This window comes from Microcaecilia unicolor, chromosome 1, assembly GCF_901765095.1.
Source record: "Microcaecilia unicolor chromosome 1, aMicUni1.1, whole genome shotgun sequence".
NCBI classification, from domain to species: Eukaryota; Metazoa; Chordata; class Amphibia; order Gymnophiona; family Siphonopidae; genus Microcaecilia; species Microcaecilia unicolor.
In genome coordinates, this window is record NC_044031.1 from 675,692,295 (window position 1) to 675,705,188 (window position 12,894).

The 12,894-nt window shown below is 42.3% G+C and overlaps 1 protein-coding gene across 1 annotated transcript in view; it reads left to right on the forward strand.

Moving 5' to 3' along the window:
- NPTN (neuroplastin) overlaps nucleotides 1-12,894 on the forward strand; it is a 215,339-nt gene that overhangs the window by 199,972 nt on the left and 2,473 nt on the right. The gene's annotated exons all lie outside the window — the stretch shown is intronic.

Here is a 12,894-nt window from a genome sequence, read left to right on the forward strand (position 1 = left end):
GGTGTGTCTCTAGGATCGGTGCTGGGGCTGATTCTGTTCAGTATATTTGTGAGCATCATTGCTGAAGGTTTAGAAGGTAAGGTTTGCCTTTTTGCGGATGATACCAAGATTTGTAACAGAGTGGACACCCCAGAGTGAGTGGAAATCATGAAAAAGGATCTGCAAAAGTTAGGAGAATGGTTTAATGCTTGGCAATTAAAATTCAATGCAAAGAAGTGCAGAGTGATGCACTTAGGAAGTAGAAATCTAAGGGAGAAGTGTGTGTTAGGCAGTGAGAGGCTGATATGCACAGACAGGGAGAGGGACCTTGGGGTGATAATATCTGAGGATCTGAAGGAGACAAAAGAGTGTGACAAGGCGGTGGCTGTAGCCAGAAGGATGCTAGGCTGTATAGAGAGAGGTGTAACCAGCAGAAGAAAGGAGGTGTTGATGCCCATGTACAAGTCGTTGGTGTGGCCCTACCTGGAGTATTGTGTTCAGTTTTGGAGTATCTTGCTAAAGATGTAAGATGGCTTGAAGCGGTTCAAAGGAAGGTGACAAAAATGATATGGAGACTGCACCAAAAGACACATGAGAAGAGACTGAAAGACCTGAATATGTATAACCTAGAGAAGCGGCGAGAGGGGGAGATATGATACAGACGTTTAAATACTTGAAAGGTATTAATATAGAAACAAATATTTTTCAGAGAAGGGAAAATGGCAAAACTAGAGGAAATTAATTGAGATTATGGGGTGGTAGACCTAGGAGTAATACCATAAAATTCTTTTTCACAGAGAGGGTGGTTGATACCTGGAATGCCCTTCCGGGGGAAGAGGTGGAGAAAAAAACTGAGGTGGAATTCAAAATGGCGTGGGATGAACACAGAGGATCTCTAATTAAAAAATGAATGGTATAAAAAAAACCCAAAACTTGGGTTACATATGTGTTTGCATGTCAAGTGGTGCTTAGATGGCAACTCTGGCTGTATCAACTAAGGCCGGTCCTGGCCTGGATTGTATGGTCTGAGTCCCGCATATAGCAATCTGGTTTAGGATGGGCTGAAGAGAGCTTTGACAGAAACTCCAGTAATTTGGAATGTAAGGACAGTGCCAAGCAGACTTTTATAGTCTGTGTCCCACAAATGACAAGACTGATTCAGATAGGCTTTGATGGCAGCTCTAGTAGTTGGAACATAAGGACAAAGCTGGGCGGACTTCTATGGTCTATGTCCCAGAAACAACAAAGAAGGACCATTATCAAGTGTATAATATTGCGTTCATTGTGGATTTAATCTAGAATTGAGAATGATTGTGACTGTTGGGCAGACTGGATGGGCCATTCAGGTCTTTATCTGTGTCACTTAATATATTACTATGTTAGGAGTGATGCCCAGTCTTGTGCTGCCTTCAGAGGCGCCCCTAGGAGGTAGTCTCACACAGATGATAATTCATTATAAGGAAATATGACCCCTAGTGGTAGTTGCACTATTCTGAAGGCAGGAGAGACTGGACATTGCTTTTGCCCGAAGACCCTATGACCCCCCCCCCCCCCCCAAACCACCAATTGATTGTAAAAGTAGCCGCTCTGGGCAGGGGTCCTTGAAGGTGGAAAGGGGACTCAGCTCTGTCCTCTTTAACTCGTCTGGATATCTTGGATTTTGAAATGCTACACCTCTATGTGGCCTGTAAAGTAGAGTGAAATCCAAAAACAGTTTGTTTGTTTTTTTCAAGTGAAAGGAATCTGTTACCCTTGGGTACCTGAGTAAAGCCCCAAGAAAGACCAAGGCACAATGGGCCACAGAAGAATTAATTTGCATAATGTGGGTGAAGGCTGGAGTCAATTGCTTGCTTGAGAAGAACAGCAAAGCAACCTTGGACCACAGTGCAAAACTGTTCAGCAAGAGCGAATTTCAACAAGATGTTAAAATGGATTCCTACGCAAATATGACCGTGGTGACCAGATAGGCTTTTCTAGATAGCTTTCTCAGAGAGACTTCCTGGAAAGAATGGCTCGAAGGGCGGACCTAAGAAGGCAAATTGGACCCACATAAGTCTTACTGTGAAACTACTGGCTGGATGGGAGAAACAAAAACATCTAATCCTCCCTCCCCCAAACAATATAGGAAAACATAAGGTCCCTGGGTGCAGTGCCAAGGAAATACCTGTTCCTCAGCACAGGGCTGTAACAGCTAACATATGCGAAGAGTATGGAGGACTAGGCCACAGTTGAGCTTCTCTGTCAAAGGGTCATAAAAGAAGGAGTAGCCACCCAACATACAAATAAATGATGATCATCACATTCAATCTCAAGTATGCTAACTCATGTAAGCCAGAGAGGAGAATGCCATGTGCAAAGTTAAATGTGCGACAAGCACCAGCACCAAATAGCCTTACATGAAAAAACGTCCCTTCATTGGGGCCAGGCCACAACCCTAAAAAGGGTCTGGGGCTTCCAGGAAGAGAAGATTGTGATGGAGCTGACCTGAGCCCAAGTGAGCTGCAACGGGGTCCTGTCAACTGCCTGCCATGGGTCCCCCCATGGTGACTAAAAAGGAGGAAGTAATCCACTGTCCCTCATAGCACTGGGCCATAGAAAGGCCGGGGGGGGGGGGGGGGGGAATCAGAGCACACCACCTGTGACCAAAAAGAAGGTGTTTATTTATTATATTTGTATCCCGCACTTTCCCACTAAAAGCAGGCTCAATGTGGCTTACATAGTAATAGGTAACACAGAATTTTGTTATGTAAAGTAGGAAATTAAGTATAACATAATAAAAGGATGGATGGGTAGTAAATGGATGGGTAGGTAAGTAGAGACAGGTGATAGAGAGAGGAGGGTAAGGTGGGAGATAGATTCTGGGTCAATGTCGTTTTCTCTTCAGTATATGTAAGGTAGATGGGTTCATGAGATTAATCTGGGTCTTTTGGATAGGCTTGTTTGAATAGATGGGTAGTAATCCACTGTCCCTCCATATCACTGGACAAATTGACAGGGATGAAAGTGGAGAAAAATCCAAATGACAAATGCAAACAAAGAGTAAAAGCATCCAAAAAGTTTATTCACCAAAGTAAAATGACCCAAAGGACCCTACATGGGCTGTGTTTCGGCAACAAACCTTTTTCAGAGGTCTAAAACATTAAAATCAAAAGTGGTATTTAAAAATCACAGCAAAACGTAAACAATCAAATAATGATACAGGTAAAACCTTGGTTTCAGGTATATAATCATCAATAAAAGATTAAAAAAAAATGATACTGAAATTATAATATGGACACCATCACAATGAAACACAGACATTGGGAGATGTATGATTAGGTAGTGATATGGAGAGAAGTATATCTGGTGCGAAGCAGGGGCGTATCTGGACTCTGGCAGTAGGGGGTGCCAGGGCCAGAGGGAGGGGGCACATTTAGCCCCCCCCCCCCGGCACCACCGCCCCCCCCCCCGCCATTGCCAGAGCCCCCCCTGCCACCAACGACTCTCTCCACCTCCTCTCCCGCCGCCAACCCTCCCCCGCTGACGTTGTTTACCTTTGCTGGCGGGGACCCCAACCCCCACCAGCCGAGGTCCGCTTCCGCCTGCTTTTAAAAATAATTCTTCAGCTGGCGGGGGACCCCAACCCCCGCCAGCCGCCGAGGTCTTCAAAGTTCTTGTTTGTCGTCCTCCTCCGTGGCCATGCTGTACGCTGCTGATTCGGAATCTGTCTGACGTCGCACCACGTTGTACGCGCGTACAACGTGGTGCGACGTCAGACAGACTCCGAATCAGCAGCGTACAGCATGGCCACGGAGGAGGACGACGAACAAGAACTTTGAAGACCTCGGCGGCTGGCGGGGGTTGGGGTCCCCCGCCAGCTGAAGAATTATTTTTAAAAGCAGGCGGAAGCGGACCTCGGCTGGTGGGGGTTGGGGTCCCCGCCAGCAAAGGTAAACAACGTCAGCGGGGGAGGGTTGGCGGCGGGAGGGGGGCCAGGGCGAAATCTGCGGGGGCCCAGGCCCCTGTGGCCCCACGCAGATACGCCCCTGGTGCGAAGTTACAGAAAGTTATAAGACAAGTGACAATTGGAAGTGAAATGACTGTACCTGAAAATGGAGAATGATGAAAGAAAAAATATTTATAATAAGTATGCCAACTCATACCAATATGGTTCAGATAAATCATCACAGAGAGAGAGTGAAAATCGTTCAAATACTGCTTGTGCTTCTGGGCAAGTCACTTAACCTCTATTGCCCCAGATACAAAATAATTACCTGTATATAATATGCAAACTGCTTTGATTGTAACCATAGAAAGGCGGTATATCAAATCCCATCCGCCTCCACCTCCATCTTGGTGCTCTACCCAATGATAGAGCCAGTTGATCTTCAGCAATATCACTGCACTGTGGATCTCCCCCCCCCCCCCCCCCCTTGTCAAAAGGCACAGCAGTTAGCATTATTAGCTAGAAACTAGAAACAGTTCCCACCAAGCTGAAGGTACCCCCTCCTACATTAGTCAGCCAACCCTGGTCTTTAGCCTACTGTTGGGCCAAGAACTCTATGCCAAAAGCAGTTTCCCCTATTAAAGGGATCCAAGTCCACACCCCTAAGCAGAGAAGCTGCAATAAGGTAGGTATTAAAAGTAGAGAAAAAGCTGTTAAGTAAGCCAGATGGCTCAATGGCAGTGCTGTTATATGAGTTTTGTGTTTAGCTCATACCTTTTTCAGTAACATAGTGGATGACGACAGATAAAGACCTGTACAGTCCATCCAGTCTGCCCAACAAGATAAACTCATTACATATGGTATGATGTGATACCATATGTATCACATATGGTATTTGTCATTGCCATTTTTAGGGCATAGACCATAGAAATCTGTCCGGCACTGGCCTTGTTCTAAAATTTCTGAAGTTGTTGTCAAAGCCCCTGAAAAGCTGCACTCCAGCCCATCCAAATCTGTTCATCCTCTATCAGGGCACAGACCGCAGAAATCTGCCCAGCTCTGGCTTCCCTACCTAATCCACTAAGCTTCTTTGGATCCATTCCTTCTAAACAGGATTTGTTTGTATTTGTCCCATTCATTTTTGACTTCCTTTACTGTTTCCATCTCTACCACCTTCCACGGGAGGACATTCCAGTTATCTACCACCCTATCGGTGAAAAAATACTTCCTGACAATATTCCTGAGTCTGCCCCATTTCAACCTTCATTACCTCTAATCCTCCAGTAGTTGCTCAAGGTGCGTTACCTTCAGGTACACTAGGAATTTCTCTGTCCCCGGAGGACTTGCAGTCTTAAATTTGCACCTGTGCAGAACCCTAGATCTAACTCCTGTCTTAGATCTTCCATTCCGTATACTGGCCACTTTGTGGAAACACTGTTCACAGCACCTAGTGTGAGGAAGTATCAATTATCATAAAACAGTTAAACCTAATGGAGTTAAGCCATGGTGCCTGGCTTAACCAAGGATTGTCTTAGAAATGATTGGGGTAAATGAATTGGGTGCAAGAGACAATAAGGATAGGAAACCCCAGGTAATTGCAAATGAAGGCTCATGGTACTATAGTCCAGAATAGGCTGATTCTAATTGAGTTAGAAGCTCATAGGAACAGAAGAAACAGCTCAGTCAAAAAGAGGAAAAAAGAAGTGCTTTTGTATGAGTTATTGATATAACCTTAAGCCCTACATATAGCTTGCAGGTGCGATCTGCAAGCTAATATTCAAAGGTAAACTCACCAAAGAGTTTGAAAATTTGTGGACTATATGTAGAGCTGCACACATGAACTTTGCACCTATTTTAAATGAATGTATGCATAGTAAGGTTATGTGAGGGGATTTCAAATTGAAATTCCAATGTGTACTTTGCCGTATCTCTCATTCCTACAGCTAAAAGTACATGCACCATGAAACAGCATGTATATATTTAGCCTGTTAAAATTTACCCGCATATGTGTTTGGTTACTTGAACAAATCCCTTTGAAAACTATCCTTATTGTGTCCCATTCCAGAGTCAGTATATCCAAATAACGACTGATTTAGAAGCAATTCTGAGAAGAGCTACTGTGAACTGAAACTTAACCTAAATATATACACACTGAAAGAGAGGAGGTAGGGGATTGGCTAAAGATTTGTGTTATATTAAATCCCAACTGGTAGAACTGAGTATTTTTTAAGGATGGGAGTTACAATAGTAAAATGTTGTCATAAGAACATGGCCATACTAGGTCAGGCCAATGGACCATCTAGCCCAGTATCCTGTTTTCCAACAGTGGCCAATCCAGGTTACAAGTACCTGGCAGAAAACCAACTTTTGTTGGATTGTTGGTTTAATCAATGATTGACAATAAATGTTATGCTGCAGCCAAAATTATAAAACCACTCTTCCAGGATTACATCAAATATACCATTTATACTCAAATATAAATTGAAATGTTTTGGTCAAAGAAAAGGTATCAAAAATTGAATGTTTGTATTTGAGACCTCCCTCCCGCCCACCTCTGTGGTGTCTGGGTGTCCATCATTGTTCCCATTTCCTCCCACTGCCTGCCCTGCCTCTCCAAACTGGCAGACCTCCCACTTACTTTTACCCTCCCTCGAACAGATGAGCCCCCCTCCCCCCAGGCCTACCATACTGCCATGGTGGTCTAGTGAATCCTCACTTGCTTCTGACCATGCCATCTGCATAGTAAAACTGGCTGCCATGACTTCAAGTGGCAGTCTCGCGAGCTTACCGCTGGAGGTCGCAGTAGCCATTTTGAGATTAGAACCAGCATGGGCTACAAAACTGGAGAAAAATGTTTATATTTAGATGGATTTATAGTTGAGTATGGAAACTGCCTTTATGTGGTTGGCATTGTGGTGAATTGCTGACTGCCCTATTTGTGATGCCAGTATCTGAACATGCCCTGGGATTTGTAATATGGAGTGTTGCCACGATCTGGGTTTCTGCCAGATACTTGTGACCTGGCTTGACCACTGTTTGGAAAACAGAATACTGGGCTAGATGGACCATTGATCTGACCCAGTATGGCTACTCTTATATTCTTATGAGTGTAATCTACACGGAGTTGCAGTCACAGCTTGTTCTGCTCTAGTTTTACAGCCTGCCTCACTAACACAGACTACTCAACAATTACTGTGAGTTCTTTTGAATTTGTATTAGGTAAACAAGAGTTTTATTAGAGGTTCATTTCAAACGGAGCGTGTATAAGTCATTATTGTCTAAGATACACAATGATTAAGCTATATAACTGAAGATAAACAATAATAAAGACATATCACCTCACTGGTCATGCATCACTACATCCAAGCAAAGCCAGGAGTCTCTTGACCAGGAGAAGCAATAATAAAGGACTATAATATACATACATCACTGGTCTCACATCACTACATTCAGGCTTTTGTCGTCAGCTGGGAAGCCCGTTCAGCGAAAACCTGAAGCCTTGTGACCAGGCGATCTTCCTTTGCAGCACGTCTGCTCATAGGTGAGTTTCTAATTTCGCTGCCAAAAGCTTCCCTTTCTATTAAGCTAAAACTCATTTTCAGAGCTAAGGAAAATCACAGAATGCTTAAGGATTTCTCTGTTTAGGTGAACAAGCCATACAAAATATGCTTGAAAATGTAGGAATGTGGTCACATGTTTCTCTGTCCAAGTGGCCAGCCTGAACTTGAAACATGCTTCACCTCCCCCTGCACATACCAGATTAATTAGAGCCGTGTCTTAAGGCATTTGAGAGATTGGTTGATGGATTCAGATATTTATACACATGTGGAACTTGAGCGAGACCTCTTCAGGCCTTGGCACCTGGTTTCCCTAGTGCATTCTCCAAGGAGAGATTTGCCAGAAAAAGTAAGAGGAAGTGTACTGTTAAAGTCAATGAGACATGTGTGGAAAACAGTGCTCATGTATTGGGGGCAGGATAGTAGAGGAAGTGTATGGCTACCTTTGAGGGGGAATGTGTCATTTAGGCCGGGAGATGAAAATAGGATTTTCCGACTGTTAGAGAATAAGGGAATCCATTCGATGGATGAGCTGGTAATGGAAGACGGATCCTTGCTCTCGTATACTGACTTTTTGGAGAAATGTGGGCAGGGGATGGCTGCCTGGTTGGCGTACAGGCAGTTGTCTCATTATGTGAACACCCTCCCGCCAGATAGCCTGCACCCACGGTTTGGGAGACAATTAAGAGAATTATTAGAAGGAGATGCAACGGGGCAAATCTCAGTGTCCTGGTTTTATGGTAAATTGGGTAGACTCGCAATGGAACGGGATCTGACAGAGGTAGCAAATAGATGGAGCATAGAGTCGGGCAAAAACATCTCTACACAGTTAATATCGTCAGCTCTTCAGAGTGGGGTAGCCATAGTACACAATGCAGAATTACAGGAGTGTCACTTTCGCACTATCCATCGGGCGTATTTCTCTCAGAGACAAGCTTTTAGAGCAGGAGTATCGACTACACAGCACTGTAGGAAATGCTTTAGGTTGGAGGCAAACTTCTTTCATGGAATCTGGCAATGTAGGTCAATATCACTATTTTGGTCGGCTATTGGCAAATACTTGACCAAGGTGTTGGGGCGCACAATAACTTTAACTTTTGAAAGGGCTGTATTCACTGGATAGGAACCACAAAGGGGGAGAAATTGTTTCTTAGCAAGGCCTGCATCTTGGGAAAAAAATGCATCCTACTTCATTGGACTAATGATTGCCCACCCTCCTTTTGGCACTGGAGGAATCGACTTCAAGAATTGCTGACATGGGAATCTAGAGGGGCAGGACTGTCGCCGGGAAGGCAGCGGAGGTTCCTAGCAATATGGGGGGCATACATAAACACTATATCACCTAAGGCGAGAAGTCATATTTTGAATAGACTTCCCTGGAACCAGTAAAGAGAATTTGCCTGTAAGCAATGCACGGGGAGGGGAAGGGAGGGGGGAAGTTTGGGGAGATAAGGAAGAAGAGATTTAGGTTAGGAAGATTAAAGACTAGTTTTGGCCCTGTTTATCAGGATCTCTTATGGTATATGTTAACTGAGTTTCAATATGTATCATGGTTAACTTTTGTTACAGAGAAGTTTTTAGATGATATAGGCTAATATCATTATGAAGTTAGTAAAGCATACCAACTTGAGAAGGGGGGGACGGGGGGTAAAAGGGAATAGGGGGGAGAAAAGTTACTAAATCATAAATCTGATAGCTATTTTGCAATATCTTTAACCCTGTCATATGAGAGGTTATTGCCGCAATGTTAAGTTTACACTTATGGTTTACTGTCTTTGTACTATGTTCTTAATAAAAAAAAAATATTGAAATATATAGAGCCGTGTCTTATCTTCTTCCACATTCCAAATCATTTTCACACAAACAGAATTACTTTTAATCAAAAATACAGATCCAGAGTGCACTGTCGGTCACTCAGACAGAGTTGAAAAGCATTTTTTAAAATCTTTCCATTACACAGCTCTGACCACCTTGTTGGGCAGATTGGATGGGCCATGCAGCCTTTATCTGATGTCATCCACTATGTTTACTTGTAGTTTCTGGATATTTTGCTCAGATGTGACTGCATGTAGTCACTTCTGTTTGAAACTCCTTATCTTAACTCCTGGGGTTGTCCTCTGAATCTTCCTCTTCATCAATGGAAATCTTTTACTCTCTTCCTCTTACCTCTGACTCCTTACTGTACTCGAGTGATGTGTTTAATTAGTATGGGTGTCTTGACTTGGTCAGCCAAATACAGTATATTTGTACAATGGCACAGCACATGCGGTGGTGCAGTGGTTTTACTGATAGAAGACAGGAAACTGCCTTTTGGCTTAGTATTTATACAATTTCAGTTTTTCCTCCAAAATAATGTCTCTTACCATTACCCCCACTGGGAAGGTTCTCCTTCTGGAAAGTACTGTTTGCCATACAAAGCTCACATACACAATTAGTAGAAAACTAGGTTTCTACTCTCCAAACCTATGAATGTCTACAGATGCAGGGCAGCTAGTCCCTGCTTTCTCAACATTTATATTGAAGGAATAAGAAACATGCCTTCTGCAAAAACCCCTAAAACACTCCAGCCATATTAAAGTTCCCAGAAAGCAGATGCTTTTCAGGAAAATCATATTAATCCTTATACAAATTATTTCATCTTTATATTGTGGTGGCACCATCATATATAGGGCAATAAATTATGCCCAATAAATGCAGCACTTTCACTTACTGTTTATCTTATTATAATCATAAGTCCCAATTTTTATATAAATGCTTGTTAAAATAGAGGCGTATTTTCAAAGAACAAAGTTAAATAGGGGCTCATTTTCAAAGCACTTAGACTTACAAAGTTCCATAGGTTACTATGGAGCTAATTTTCAAAAGAGAAAAAGGTCCAAAAACTGCCATAAATCTGCATTTGGACGTTTTTCTCACAAAAATGTCCAAATTGGTATTTTGAAAACCAATTTTAAGACGTTTTTCTATGAGGTCCGGCAGACGTGCATTCAAATCACAAGGGGGCATGTTAAGTGCGGGATCTGCGCATTTATAGCACTTGGACGTTTTTCAGCCATAATGGAACAAAACAAAACCGTCCAGGGCTAAAACTAAGACGTTTTGAGCTAGATCTGTTTTCGTAACGAATCAGGTACAAAAAGATGCTCTAAATGACCACTGGAGGGAAACAGGGATGACCTCTTCTTACTCCCCCAGTGGTCACTAACCCCCTCCCACCTCCCAGAAATGTGATTTAAAACATTACATGCCAGCCTCAGATGTTATACTCGTCCATTACAGCATTGCATGCAGGTCCCTGGAGTAGTCTAGTAGTGGGTGCATTACACTGTATACAGGTGGACCCAAGCCCATACTTCCCCCTACCTGTTACACTTGTGGAGAAAACTGTGAGCCCTCCCAAAACCCACTGTACCCACATATAGATGCCCCCTTCACCCGTAAGGGCTATGGTAGTAGTGTACAGTTGTTGATGGTGGGTTTTTAGGGTGCTCAGCAGACAAGATAAGGGAGCATTGGTGAAATGTGTACCTGGGAGCATTTTATGAAGTTCACTGTAGTGCCCCCTAGGGTGCCCTATTGCTTTCCTGGGATGTCTGGGGAACCAATCTACTAAAAATGCTGGCTCCTATGTCCAAATGGCTTGATTTTGTGTGTTTTGCACTTGGATGTGTTTTGTTTTCTTTCTTCTCAAAAATGGACTTGGATTGGCCTCTGTTGGAAACAGGATGCTGGGCTTGATGGACCTTTGGTCTTTCCCAGTATGGCAATACTTATGTACTTAACAAAATGTCCAAATCACAAAACCTTGTTCAAAACAGTATTTTGGGGGGGGGGGGGGGGGGGGGGGAAGACATTTTTCTTTTTTGCAAATGACCTTTCCTATTCAGAAAAACGTCCAAAGTCGGACTTAGACATCATATCGAAAATGGCCCTCCACGTAACTTTCTAAGTCTAAGTTCTTTGAAAATACGCCTCATAGTAACCTATGGAACTTTGTAAGTCTAAGTGCTTTGAAAATAAGCCCTTAAGTATTTCATTAATTATCATCCAATATTATTTTGTGCAAAGAACCTTTAAAAAAAAAAAAGGATTTATCTGGCAATCACTGTTCCTTATAAATGTGGTAAAGTGCACACAATTAGACAGAAAAGCCAGCACGATCAGGTTTTGAGCCGAAGCTCTGCATCAGGAAATAGCTATATGGTGCTGCAAAATTTCAAAGTATCACAAGAATCCCTTTTAAAAAATGTTTTATTTTCTTTTAGAGAAAGCACTCTTGCGTTCTCCCCAATTACTCCAGGGCAGCATAAATATAACATAGAATTTGGAAATTTAAGCTTGTGTTTACAAAGGCACGCTATAAGCACGTTAGCATTTTTAATGCATGTTAAACGCTAACGCACCTATAGGAATGTATTGGCATGTTAGCATTTAACACACCTTAACTTATAGGCGCATTAAAAATGTTAACATGCCTTAGTAAACATACCCCTTATGTGTTGTTGTTTTTTTTTCTTTGTCTTCCATTGGTCAACACAGCAACCGTGTTAAACATTAAAATGGACACAACTTCCAAATTTACAGTTTCATACAATAGGATACATTTATTAGACTAACATCCCCTGTCCTTCTGAGTTGTAGCTGGCAGCATATTTAAGAGGTCATTTTGAAAGCTTCTCCATGTATAAATAGCAGTATTTATATGTGTACCACGTACATATATAAATGGCAATTTCAGAAAGATGCTATGCATGGAGACCCCTGACGGAATGTAAATTTATAGATTTATTCCCCATCTTATATGGAATACATGTAGGCAATTGTATTTGTTTAATTGCACGTAGAAAAAGTCATCACTGACTGAAAAACCCTCTGTGATTTTTTTTTTCAATTTTTCCAATTAATATTTTTTGAATTTTTTATTAATACTTGCAGTTTGAGGGTTCATTTCCCTTTAAAACATGAAACATTTAATGTCCTAAAAAACAGAGTACATCAATTACACTTATCTCGCCATGTTGTCCTCCTAATAATGCGCTGATTCCTACGGTCCCGTTTCGGTTGTCTTCATCAGGGAACCAAGCAGCATAGAGGTCTCAACAATGTAGAAACTTTGTCTTTATCACAAATGTTCCTCAAAAATTGACGACAATTTTTGAGGAACGTTTGTGATAAAGACAAAGTATCTAAGTTATTGAGACCTCTGTGCTGCTTGGTTCCCTGACGAAGACAACCGAAACGGGACCGTAGGAATCAGCGCATTATTAGGAGGACAACATGGCGAAATAAGTGCAATTGATGTACTCTGTTTTTTTAGGACATTGAATGTTCGTGTTTTAAAGGGATATGAACCCTCAAACTGCAAGTATTAATACAAAATTCAAAAAATATTAATTGGAAAAATTGAAAAAAATCACCGAGGGTTTTTCAGTC